The 12,015-nt window shown below is 40.9% G+C and overlaps 1 protein-coding gene across 3 annotated transcripts in view; it reads left to right on the forward strand.

Moving 5' to 3' along the window:
- The window catches only part of nacc1b (nucleus accumbens associated 1, BEN and BTB (POZ) domain containing b), a 29,689-nt gene continuing 17,674 nt past the window's right edge, over nucleotides 1–12,015 (forward strand). Inside the window, exons 1-2 of one of the 3 annotated variants that reach the window (XM_080881242.1) lie at nucleotides 1–461; nucleotides 1,644–1,796. The gene's annotated coding sequence lies outside the window, so the exon portion shown is untranslated. The other 2 variants (XM_080881241.1, XM_080881240.1) reach the window with 2 other exon arrangements.

The raw sequence follows: 12,015 nt of genomic DNA on the forward strand, positions 1-12,015 counted from the left end.
TGCAACTCTGACTTTTTTTGATGTAAAGACACTAATAATACATCAATAGGTGGGCTAGTCATTTTAGATTACGCACCTGTGACCTGCTGACAATATAGCACACAGTAAACAAAGTGCCCAATAAAATAGTGCATACAGCCTCTGTGTGTGTGTCTGTCTGTCCATCGGTAGCTCTGCGATCTGTCTGCAACCCCTGGGAGAGTTTCAAAAAAAATCCCCGCTCTGCTCCTCTGCGTCCTCCTCGATAGCTCCGCGCTCTTCTCGCTGGCACGTGTGTGTGCGTGCGTGCACGCCCGACATCCTGCGCGCTCGCAAAGTAATGTATGTGTATGCGTGCTCCGCTGCTGGTTCACGGCGTACAGTCACAGTGAATGAGTGTCTGTAGTGAGGCGGAGGGAGACACTAGACCACTTCTGCTTTGCTCCTCCATTGAAACACTTTCCAGCGAACACAGCCGAGGGGTGAGTGGAAGCTCGGCGGGTCACCGTGTGTAACGGTTCGGACTCGGCCCGTTGGGGAGGGTGGTTGGGGGACCGGGTTTGCTAGTTGCCCGTGCCCACCACTGCGTGTTTGTATATGCTTACATTTCTGTGGGTGAATTTAGATGGAGGGGTGGTGTATGGGACTTCGGCGTTTTGTTGAAGTGGAGGTTAGGCTATTGTTTTTTAGGGGAGTGGGGTGGTAAAGTTGTGCTGGCTTCTATGGGGGATGGGTGCTTGGGGACAGACCAAAACTTTAACCACTTCACACCGGCACCACTCACTCGTCGCCTCGGGCTACCCCTGGGCGACTGTCTTCTCGTGAGACCTATGCTCCTCTTTCTCTAGCATTCCTGAACTTTCTCAGAAACTACCTGAGGTTTGAGCGAGGCGTGCATTTATTCCCCTCTTCCTTTTAGACATTGCTGCATTTGAACGACGCTGGTAGTTGCTTATTTGTGTAATCTCATGGCATAGGCTGCTGTCGGTAAATGGGTTAAGATTTTACAGCCAGCCCCCTACTTTCCTTTCCCCTCCTCTCCTCTCCTCTCTCGCCATGCCGGATCCATCCGTCTGTCTCGCCCACAGTTGCAGCGCATTTGTGTCCCGGGATGACCTGTTGATGTCGGCTAAAGATGGAGTGCCAGGATCGCCCTCCGCTGTAGACCCCCCGCTTCTCCTTTAGAAAAATACCTTAAGAATCTTAGTTCCTCAGAGTGAAGATAGCCCCGCGTGGTTCCCGAGTCCGCTTTTTGGTGGAGATGCAATAAAGCATTTATTCGCTGTGATATAGTATAAGCGACATTTTGGAGGGGGAACAACGCGTGTCTGTCCCATGTTGGTAGCTGCCATTCGGCCGGAGGAGGAGGAGGAGGAGGGAACTCGGTCTTAACGGACATCACACCGCGCTGGCACGGAGTGGAGGGGAGACGGGAACTGCTGAATATTTTACCCCCCGCCCCCGACTATTTTTGTGCCATATTTCGTACCCCTGGTCCCCCAGACGATAAACGTGTGTGTTGAGGGCAGTTAAAAACCATCATTGACATTCAAAAATAAAAAAGAGGAGCTCTCTCATTCTCCTTTTTTTGTCCATTTTCCGCTGCCGCCCCCTCCCTCGCCCCCTCCCTCCGCTGAATGCACGCACACACCGGCCCGGGCCAGTTGAGGACTCCCAAATTCTACCGGGCATCGAGGCTGGCACACGGCGGGGCACCGAGAGCTCTCTGCCCGCTCTGACTGCCCTGCTGCACCGCTGGTGGCGGCGGGCTGTTTCTCTCCGAGGCGTCCGCCAGCGAGACTCTGCGAGACTTTCATGTGAGATTAATTGATGTATAATTAATGTGTATAAATGATATCTCGGTTTTGAAGTTTCTGCTCTAGTCGTGCTCAAGGGAGGCTACGACTATAGCCACATTGTGATGCCTGTCTGCTCACGAGTTTCGGTAAATACAGGATTTCTAGCCCAAACGGCTGCAAACTAAAGGCCACCCAAGGCTGGCGTTTATTACACGTGATTTGGAGCCTTGTTTGTGAGTTGTGTGCATGTGTGAACTGTTTTTACTTCTGCCAGTGTTAGCCTTAGCTTTAGCCTGCTACTTGCTAACAGGCCACCTTTAACCTCCCCAAACCAGGAAACTGAATATGATTAGGCAGTGATTGATATTGATATCAAAAGCCCGTGTTCACGTGGTTGCTCGGGTTTATTATCTGGCAGCAAAATGACTGCGGTAATCTGATGTTGGTGTTTTGGTATTAGCAGCAGCATGTGGTTAGTTTGCATAAACCTGAGTATATATATATATTTTTGCTTTATTTTTGGTGCTGGAAAACAATTTTCAAAGTTGCAGATGATTGAAACACACACGCAGTCACACACTCTTTTTTTCTTGTGGAGTCAAAGCACATAGTGGGGCACATGGGGAATACAGGGCAAGGGTCAAGTAGTGTGAGTTAACTCTCCTTTTCTGTTTCTTGGAAGTTATTGTGACCTCTGACCTGTGAGGAGCAAAAGGTGCCTGGTACCATATCCCTGTGTGACATGACATGTCAATGAAGCAGTGTGAATGGAAACCAGCTTGCATGAAAAAAAATGTTCTGCTTTTAAAATGTTGAAACTTTTATCAGCATCGCCAGCATATTATTGTCATTATCAGCAACTGTGCACACTGTCACTCGATGCGTTCGCTGCTTTATTTTTATTCTTTTTGTCTTCGAATACTGTGGGGAGATTTTATTTATTTATTTTTTCAGCAGACATGCTTTGTCTTGGCAGCTGCTTATTATTCATACGACTGCACATATTTACACCTGGAAACAGCCACAGACATCTCACCATTGGTCGCTGAGATGCTCCACTGGGACATTTGTCAGTTCAATTGCTTGCTCAAGGCCATGGGAAGTGCAGATGTTAGCGGAGCAGATCGTGCATTTTTAGTGCCATAGAATCAGAAACAGTAATTTTTAGACTTTCTTCGCTATCAAAACACTGTTTTGTAAAGACAACGACCCACATTTCCCAGTAAGATCGTTGTGTTCTGATTAAAGTAGAAGTAATGCATGTAAACAAATCCTGTATAGGACCCAAACTGCGCTGAGTAAATATCACTCGGAGCCTCTACAGTTGAATTTTAATTGCACTTATTCAATGCATATTGATTTCTTTACATCGACACAAACGAACTTTCTTATTGCCAAAGCTTTATCGATTAAAAAAGAAAAGGTAGGAGAAAACTAACCTATATACAATGCACTCGGTAACAGAGACCCGATATAATGAGACTGTTTTTTACAGAACAAATTGTACAGAGTGCTCCCAATCCAATAATCCGTTTGTGATCATAATTGTCCTCGTACAGAACAGGACTGCACAATTAATTAAGTGTAATTATATTGTCGAGCAGTTTACACAATTAATAAACATAGTAATATTTTGCAATTTTAAGGCATTATATTCCACTTTATGTGGTGGCTAGTGTTGAAATCTATCTCTCTGTCTATCTGTATATAAAAATGCTGATAGCCAAGGCTGATCTGTGCAGGTTAGATCAAGCCTCATTAAAACAAAAATTAAAATGCTTTTGATGTAATGTGTGGCAGTGGAGTTGTAAGTAATCACATTTTACTCTTCCCTTTCAGTCCACTGTCATAGTTTTCATGCCTGCATCAATCAGATTTAATTAGTCACTATAAACATAATTAATTATGATGGCCCCCTATTCTCAGCGCTGCCCTTATGTAGGCGTAAGGCAGGAGCTCAGGACTGCTTTAGTCCAATTTGTTCACCCTTTATTTTTCAGCCAGTGAAGGTTTGCTGAGCGTGCATGCCAGAGCAGCACCCACCATTCACACCTGGAAGCTTCACACCATACAGCCACTGCCTTTTATTACCGGCCAAGGAGAAGCTCAACTGAAGGAGTTATGGTTTAGAGGGAAAAATCCACCTCCAGACATTTGTTTTGTAATTTCGATGGAAGCCATTCCAGGAGTGAGGTTAGTTTGCGAAAAGTTGTAATTTTCTTGTTTTGTTAACCTTTGCAAAACCTTCTTTGTCAACGTTTCCCAGAAGGACTCCCGGTGATTAAAGCGTTGGTCACTTTTGGGCTGTATGCTGAATGTGCAGTTATTAAGTGGGTTTGGAACTAGAGGCATTGTCATGTGTCTTGGCTTGTTCTTATGACAAAGTTATAGCTGTTGTCACCACTTCAGCAAAGTTAGAGGTATTGCTGCAGATCCGATTTTTGGGCTGAATCTGGTTGCATAGAAATCTGTATGTCTGCCTTTTACCCACTTTGTGTTATTGTGAGAGAGCAAGTCAACAAAAAACAACCCACCCCTTAACAGTGGAGTTAGTCATTTTTTGAGGTTATTTAATAGAAAAAAAAATTGTACTCATCAATATACATACTTTAGTGAACAATTATGTCTTCCAACTAATTGATGCGTTCTCCTAAACTTAAAAACTTACATCAGTCAATTAAAAAAATCATTAATATAAATTTAAAATACACAGGAGTAGGTTTGTGGTTTGTGGAAGTCACCATGTTCCCTCACGATACCCTAAAAATCACACTTTCCTATCTCATGGAAGTTTATTCTCTCCAGAGACTCCAACAAAGTTACTTCAGGGATAGTTTGACTACCAGCGGCTATTGTGGCAAAAACCACAATACGGCGGTATGGCTGTCATCAGATAGAAGTGAGCTTCTTTGAAACACTGACCTGTATCCTTATTTTTTCACAAAGTTTTACAGCCTCGTTTAGATTAAATAAGGGTAGATGCTTTTCAACCAGCATTGACAGCTGAGGTAAACAATGGATTGATAGATTTCCATAGATAGGGAGAAACTGCGGGGCAGAGCCGGTCCAAACTGTTACAGAAACATGCCAGCTGGCCGCAGCATTCATGGGGTGCAGTCTAAATTTAATGTTCTTGATATGTTGGCTGATTAAAACATGTTTGTCCTACAGCAGCTTGAATCATGGAGTTGAATTGGGAGGTGTAAGACAAATTTTTACACACTCACTTTCAATTTATGTAAACTTTGTTGTTGTCACTTTGACAGTTGGTCAGCTTTTTTTTATCTACAAGAGAAAAACATGGACATACATATGGTATCAGTATTGTATGAGTATTTGGGGGGTTTTCTGCCCATTTATCATCAGTTTATGTCCAGTTTCCTTGCAAAGTGGTGCTTCCAATCCCTTTGTAGGTTTATTTGTTGCATGATAGTTTTTTTCAGGAATAAAGTGCATTGTGAAGTAGGCAGATTCTGTTTTACACTCGGATCACTGCATTTGAACCAAATCAAGTTGGTTGTTGGTTTCCTGTAGAAAGAACGAACTGATGGTGGCTTGCTTTAGCAGCATGACCCAAAGGAAAAAGCTGTCCAGCATAGTCACAACAGTCTGTCAGTTACAGACTTGGGACCATGTCGTGCTTGCTTGTAAGATTTCCATCTGTGTTTGTAGACCAATTTGGAGTGTAAGCCATTGTTGCCTTTTCTCAGCCTCAGTCTGGGACTTCATGAGAAAGGTAACACTTTTTAGACAAAGAGCATTGTGATATCTTAATGTTAGCGATGAGGAATAATGTTAGTTCCAACGCTTAAATAAGCAGATTAAAGTGAACAAAACCATTCAGAATTTGAGTGCATTTTTAAGATAGAAGATCTTAAACACACATAAAGGAACAGTTAGAGATGTAGTTAGTAAAGCAACTGCAAAGCTGCCACTTTCAGTAGACTGAACAATGTGATATGTGACTATGTGGTTATAGAGGATTTCTCTCAGGGGATCTAAAAGTCCACAATTTGTTCCCTCACTGTTACTTCTTCAGAACAGAGGTAGTGTGTGGAAAGTCCATAGCCTACGTCTTTTACAGTTACATGCTATGGCCTTGCCTCCTGCTGTATTTGGTACGTCAGTGAATTGTCTTCAGTACATTTGCTGGGTTTTCCCACAAGATATGAAACTGGAAAACATTCACTTTCTGTCACCAACTGAGCTCCACCCACTAAACATGTATTTGCCATTTATGAGCATTAAAAAGGGCTATTGTGCTTGAGTTAAGTGGCGATGGAATTTCCTGTAAGGGGATACATTTTGTTTATGATAGTATAGAATAGAATTCAACTTTATTGTCATTGCACATGTCACAGGTACAAGGCAACAAAATGCAGTTTGCATCCATCCAGAAGTGCTTTAGCCATGATATAGATATATTACAAATATATATTAGCAATAATATAGATATGTGAGTATATTACAGAAATGGATCTATTATGGTATGTTATAATGTACACGGTATGAAGTATGTTATGAATATGCTATAACTATATGTATGTACAGGCTGTAGTGAGTACAAGCTATGTACAGGATATGAACAGGATATAAATATGAAAAACTATACAGAATATGAAATAAAAAAACTATACAGAAATATGAAATAAAAAAACTGTACTATAAGGCTATAAGCCCTCTGCCCTTCTTTGTTCACTCGTGACTGAATGGATAACTACCAAAGTGTAGTGCTGGGGAAGTTATGCATCAGCATTTCTTATTCGGCATTTGTCTTTGCTGACTTAATATTGTTCATTACAGCTGCACAACAAATCACTTGTTAAATCAGATCATGACTGTAATCACTGGAGATACTTGGAGTTTGACTTACTGTTTTAAGCCTGGCCTCTGGCTTTAGAAAATCTAGATGGAATACTTTGGCCAAACCCAGATTGAGAGTAAATAGCAAAAAGTAAGGCCGGGGAATCAATCAAACTTTACTTTGGCCTTCATCAATTATGAAAACAGTATGATAATCCAGTGCACCCCTTGTCCATTGCTTTTTTTCACTTCCTAAAAGCCCACATTCACTTCTGGCCAGGCTGTAGAATATTTCACATTAACTAGAAAATTATAATTGAATTTTAATAAAATCCACTGTGCAAAGACATTTTTAAATTCACTTAATGCAGAATGGCTTTGAGTCCTGTTCGACTGTTCGAAGGCAAATGACATGGCATAAGAGCATGTGCATAACCATGGCTTTTTACTAGACAAAGGTGAAGAAAAGCTGTGGTTCTTATGTTTGTTGTCTTTCTTATTGTTTTTTCTCATGGGGGGGGGGTTGCCTGTTTTTGATTTCTACTTATCCGGTTGTTCAGTCTGACGTCACTATCCGTGTCTGGACCTAAACTCCGCTGCAGGTCCATATATCAAACGATCACTATGGCATTACTGAGAGTTGGAAAACTGTCTAAAGTCTTTCATCTTTAATAAAATGATCAGCGTTCTGCTCTACCAGGTGTAACAATTGAGTTTAACATCCAGGCATCCATGAAAACGGAATTTATGACATTTAATGGAGTTAGAAGTTAGCAGGGAGTTAGCTCGCTAGCTTCTATCTAAATACAATATAGCATGTCCTGACTGCGGGGTTTTGGAAACAAATTAAAACGTACAGCTCTGCTATCACTTCCAGCATAAATCAAGACAGGAAACTAAACAGCAGTGACGTTTGTAGGGTTACTGAAGTTGGGCTAGCTGGTATATAATGATGTGCTACGTGACCACTAGCTACACAGCTATGTTAGCATAATATAAACAAGCTAACTTTTTTCCCACTGGATAAAAGTTAACGTGAGTGTTGTTGGTGGTCAGGAACAAATGTAATCGCATGGCAGGATGCTGTAAAAGGACCAAACTTCAGCCAGGAGAACAACTGAGATAATCCATCCACAATACGAGGTTAGTCATTCATATACTGCTGCATGGGCTGGGCTGTAGTTACATCCTAAGGTTTTAAAAACTGAGCTTAAATAAATGATTAGCGGTAATAAAAGCCGAGGGAGGTCAACAGTGATCACTGACTGTTTTAGGAGCTTTTTGAGATTAAATAGAAGAAAATACATAACATTAAACATGTTAACAACACAAAAGCCATATTAAACGCAGACTACTTTAGACCCGGAAGTAGGATTCGTCACGTCATCACTTAACAATTGGATTGCAGTTTTAACATTTCACATGTGATCAATTTTGTCATATAAAAGGTAAACTTAATTTAGTCTGCCAGAAGTTTGTTCTTGGTTATTAAGGCAAAATACCCTACGTTCCAAATAATCATTTTTGTATTGTGTGATGGTGGCATTTTGAATCCTTTAACATTTACCTAAGACCTGAGTACGGTGTGTACTCAGGCATGAAGCTAGTTCTGCCATTCCTCGGTAAAGTAAACAGTAAGTCAGGTGATGTAAATTAATAAAGAAAGCCACAATTAGCAGGTCATGTGGCGTGGGGGTGAAGGAACCTGTATTATAAAGTAGCTAATGACAGTCAAATTGTCTTCTTTTATTGTAAACCAGAGATGAATAAATATTCTTCTATAACATGAGCTCTTTGTGATTTGATGATGTGTCTACATAATAAAACTGTACTCAATCTGTTTATGACCTCAAGTGAGGGAGGTTAATCAGACTTTAAGAAGTAATGACCTACAGAGTTCTAGACCTTTTCAAGATTACAATATACGTCAGGTGAGCAATTTCTTATTATCAAGATGTTTTTTCTATTGATTCCAGCTGATGAAGTGATCCAGCAGTTCTGTCAGATGTGTGATGAATATTAGATCAGAGTTAAGAAGACTAGAATAGTACATGATTCATTGTCCCAGAGTCAATGATTTTGACTTTTTAAAAAGTCACTGAAAGGCTTTGAAACATGCTAGGGACAGGCGTGTTTGGCAGTAAGTTGTTATGAAAAAATCTGAATCCAGATATTGAAAACTTTTACCAGAAATTGAAGTACCTACCCTAGAAGCTCTTTGCATCGGCGCACTTTGATGATTTATGCTATTACATCCAGGTTTCCATTAACATTCCTGTGACAGTTCAAATAAGCAACATGGATCAGTCACGCTTTTCCCATTCTGAATGGCAGGTAGTTTTTTGTGTCAAGGCTAGAGATGGGAATTGATAAGATTTTGTAGATTTCTTTAATGTGATGTGCTTATTGATCTGGTTCTTTATCAATTCTTGGCTCAATTATGTGAGAAAATGAGTACAGCGAGGTTTTTTTGTCAGAACAGCTTCATTATCTAAAGTCCCAAACAGAGTACTGCTTAATGCTAGCTGGCATCTGAGGTGGAGGAAATGAGAGCATGTTTGTGTGGCATTTGTTTTAATTTATAATAATGGATTGCATTTATATAGCGCTTTTCTGGGCATCCAAAGCACTTTACAATTCTACTATTCATTCACTCACTGGTGCAGGTAAACCACAGTTGTAGCCACAGTTGCCCTGGGGCAGGCTGACAGAAGTGAGGCTGCCATATCGCAACATCGGCCCCTCTGGCCAACACCAGCAGGCGGTCTTGCTCAAGAGAGAGAGAGCAGGGGGATCGAACCGGCAACCTTCCGGTTACAGATGAGCTTCCCAACCCTCTGAACCCTTTTCCCAACCCTCAATTTAAGCTTTAAGCATGGTGCTAATGTTATTATATTTCAGCTTATTTAGTGCCAGTTACCACTGAGCAGCACTGTTGGGCGACAGTAGCAACAGCACTTGTTCTGCATGTATTTAGAGCGTCACATACATGGAAGTGAAGCTCACGTTGTGTGTAAGATGTTTCAGCATGTTGCTGGTGTTTCCATCCCTACCTGAAATAATCACTTTGTGACTTTGTAAACACAACTGTTCTCTTCTTTCTTAGTGAAATCAAGTCATGCTCTGAGCCTCTTCTTCCTCTCTGCCATAACTCCTTTATGTGGTAGCACTAGACATGTGTATGAGGTTGTTTTGCAATCAAAGTGCACACTGCCAGCACCTGCAGGCATTGATAAAGGAATTGATAAGCTCAGAGGCATAGAAATCTGATACTTTAAAACATTTGAAGCTATTTCTCAAGTGGCACTGGTTCTTAGTTCCCTTGAGAACCTCTTGCATTTTCTTTTTTAGTTTCAACTTTAGGGAAAGTATTTTACATCACAAGCGAGACCTTTGAGTAAGGCCTCAGTCATACAGGCCTAGAGACCAACTAGGCAACCATCTGGTAACTTCTACTCGCAAGGAAAAAATGTGTATTCTATGACAAGCTGGGGAGGTTTTTCTCGCAGTTGTTAATGGAAACCTTGCTTCAAAGAGGCACTTGGTGCTGTTGTTTTGGTTGCTAGCAGGTTGTTGCAGTTGGCAATAGTTTGTGTGGAAGATGTTGACTTGCTACTCAAGCTACTCACAAAGCAGGAGACAATCTATGGAAAAAAATATTCGCCTTAGAAACACAAGTTGTTCCTTATGTGCTGGAATGTGTAGAAAATAGGTTTAAATGTTAAACTAATTTATTCAAGTCAGAGAATGTTGCATATAATTAAATTTTTTCTTGATGCATAAAGTTAAAAGATTAAAACTGATAAAACAAGTTAAAAAAAGAGACTTTTCCATTTGATTACATTTTGTATGATGGATTATGTAGAAAAAGTAGAATTGGGCTGAAAGATCTATCGCTTTATTACCTATTCATGTTGCAAATCGTGCTTTTAAAAAGTAACTAAGTAATTAATTACTTTTGAAAATAAGTAATCAGTAAAGTAACGGGATTACTTTTTGGGGAAGTAATCAGTAATTAGTTACTGATTACTTTTTTCAAGTAACTTGACCAACACTGCTGATGACTGACAAAAATAATCCATGTAAAGTTTAGCTGTGTAATACCAGCGAATCATCATGTAGCTGACCAAAGTAAAAAAAAAAAACCACACAACACTGACTAAAGATTTAGCTTGCATTTCATGCTACACTATTCTGTCCACGCCACATGTAGCGTAATGACGTTATACTGGGTGTTTCACGCTTTATCTCCTTGCAGTTGTTGTTGCTGCTGCAGTGTCAAATGCCATTTTGTCATGTTCGCATTTTTATTAGTGGTTAAAATGAAAACAGAAAAAACGCTGTCCGAGGTAAGTAGGTCTTGGAACAGCTCCTAGATCCTCACCAATAAAGGATTTTTAAGACTGATATGGATTTGGTGATTTAAAAATCTGATGTATCTGCAAGTATGTTTTTTATTATTTCAGACACATCTTAACAAAACCTGTTAAATTTATTTATTCTATAATGCTCTGTCCCATGCTTCGCAGATCAGTTAGTTTTTGTGTATTTTCTTTTGTCTGCCAATAGATGACCAAATGGCTAATATTGACCGACAATATCAGCCCGCTGAAAAATCGGTGGACCCCAAGTAGTTACCCTTTGGGAATCCCAAAAAGTCTTTGTTCGAAAAACACCTACAGTGGATCTACTGGACAACGGATGTTGAATATAGAGGTGCCTGGCAGGGGGAAAAGAGGAATCCCACAAAGGAGGTTCATGGATGTAGTGAAAGAGGACATGGAGTTTGTGTATTTGTGTGACAGAATTAGATTTTAGGAATAGGGTGAGAGGGAAGCAGATCATCTGCTGGTGCAGCCCCAGAAGGGAGCAACCTCAAGAAAAGCTGTATATATGATATTTTTTAACCTTTAAGTGTCTGCTGCTGCATCACTGTACACACTCCCGCAAATGTATGAGGAGAACCGGAGTTAGAAAGCTGGTGTGTAGGTTCTAGGCTTGGTCTGTGAGCCTCGTTCCTAGTGGAGGAACGAGGCTAATCAGTTTCCTATTAGTGGTTTGTTTGGGTTTGTAGCCAGGGTAGGAGCTCATCATCATCAGCTCCTCACCACAAGCTGCGCTCCAAATACTTGTCGGTGTCAGCTAAGCTCGGCCACCATCCATCACTCGGAGGCCACGATCCTCTATATAACGTATTTGTTCAGTGGAGTCGTGACTCACCTTTGTGCTCTCGTCTGTTTACTTCTGCTTTGTCATACTTGGCGTTCGAGTCGTTCTGTGTTTGTATTGTGCATTTTTAAACAAAACCAAAAAAGTGATGACTTCAGTCATGAGAAACACCGATTTTAGAGATAAAGTCCTGCTTTATTTTATTCCTTTTCTGTACTTTGACAGTTCTTCCACTTTTGATCACAAGCTTCTTTGTTGGATGGTG

This window comes from Rhamphochromis sp. 'chilingali' (assembly GCF_963969265.1).
Source record: "Rhamphochromis sp. 'chilingali' genome assembly, chromosome: 4".
Taxonomy (NCBI): domain Eukaryota; kingdom Metazoa; phylum Chordata; class Actinopteri; order Cichliformes; family Cichlidae; genus Rhamphochromis; species Rhamphochromis sp. 'chilingali'.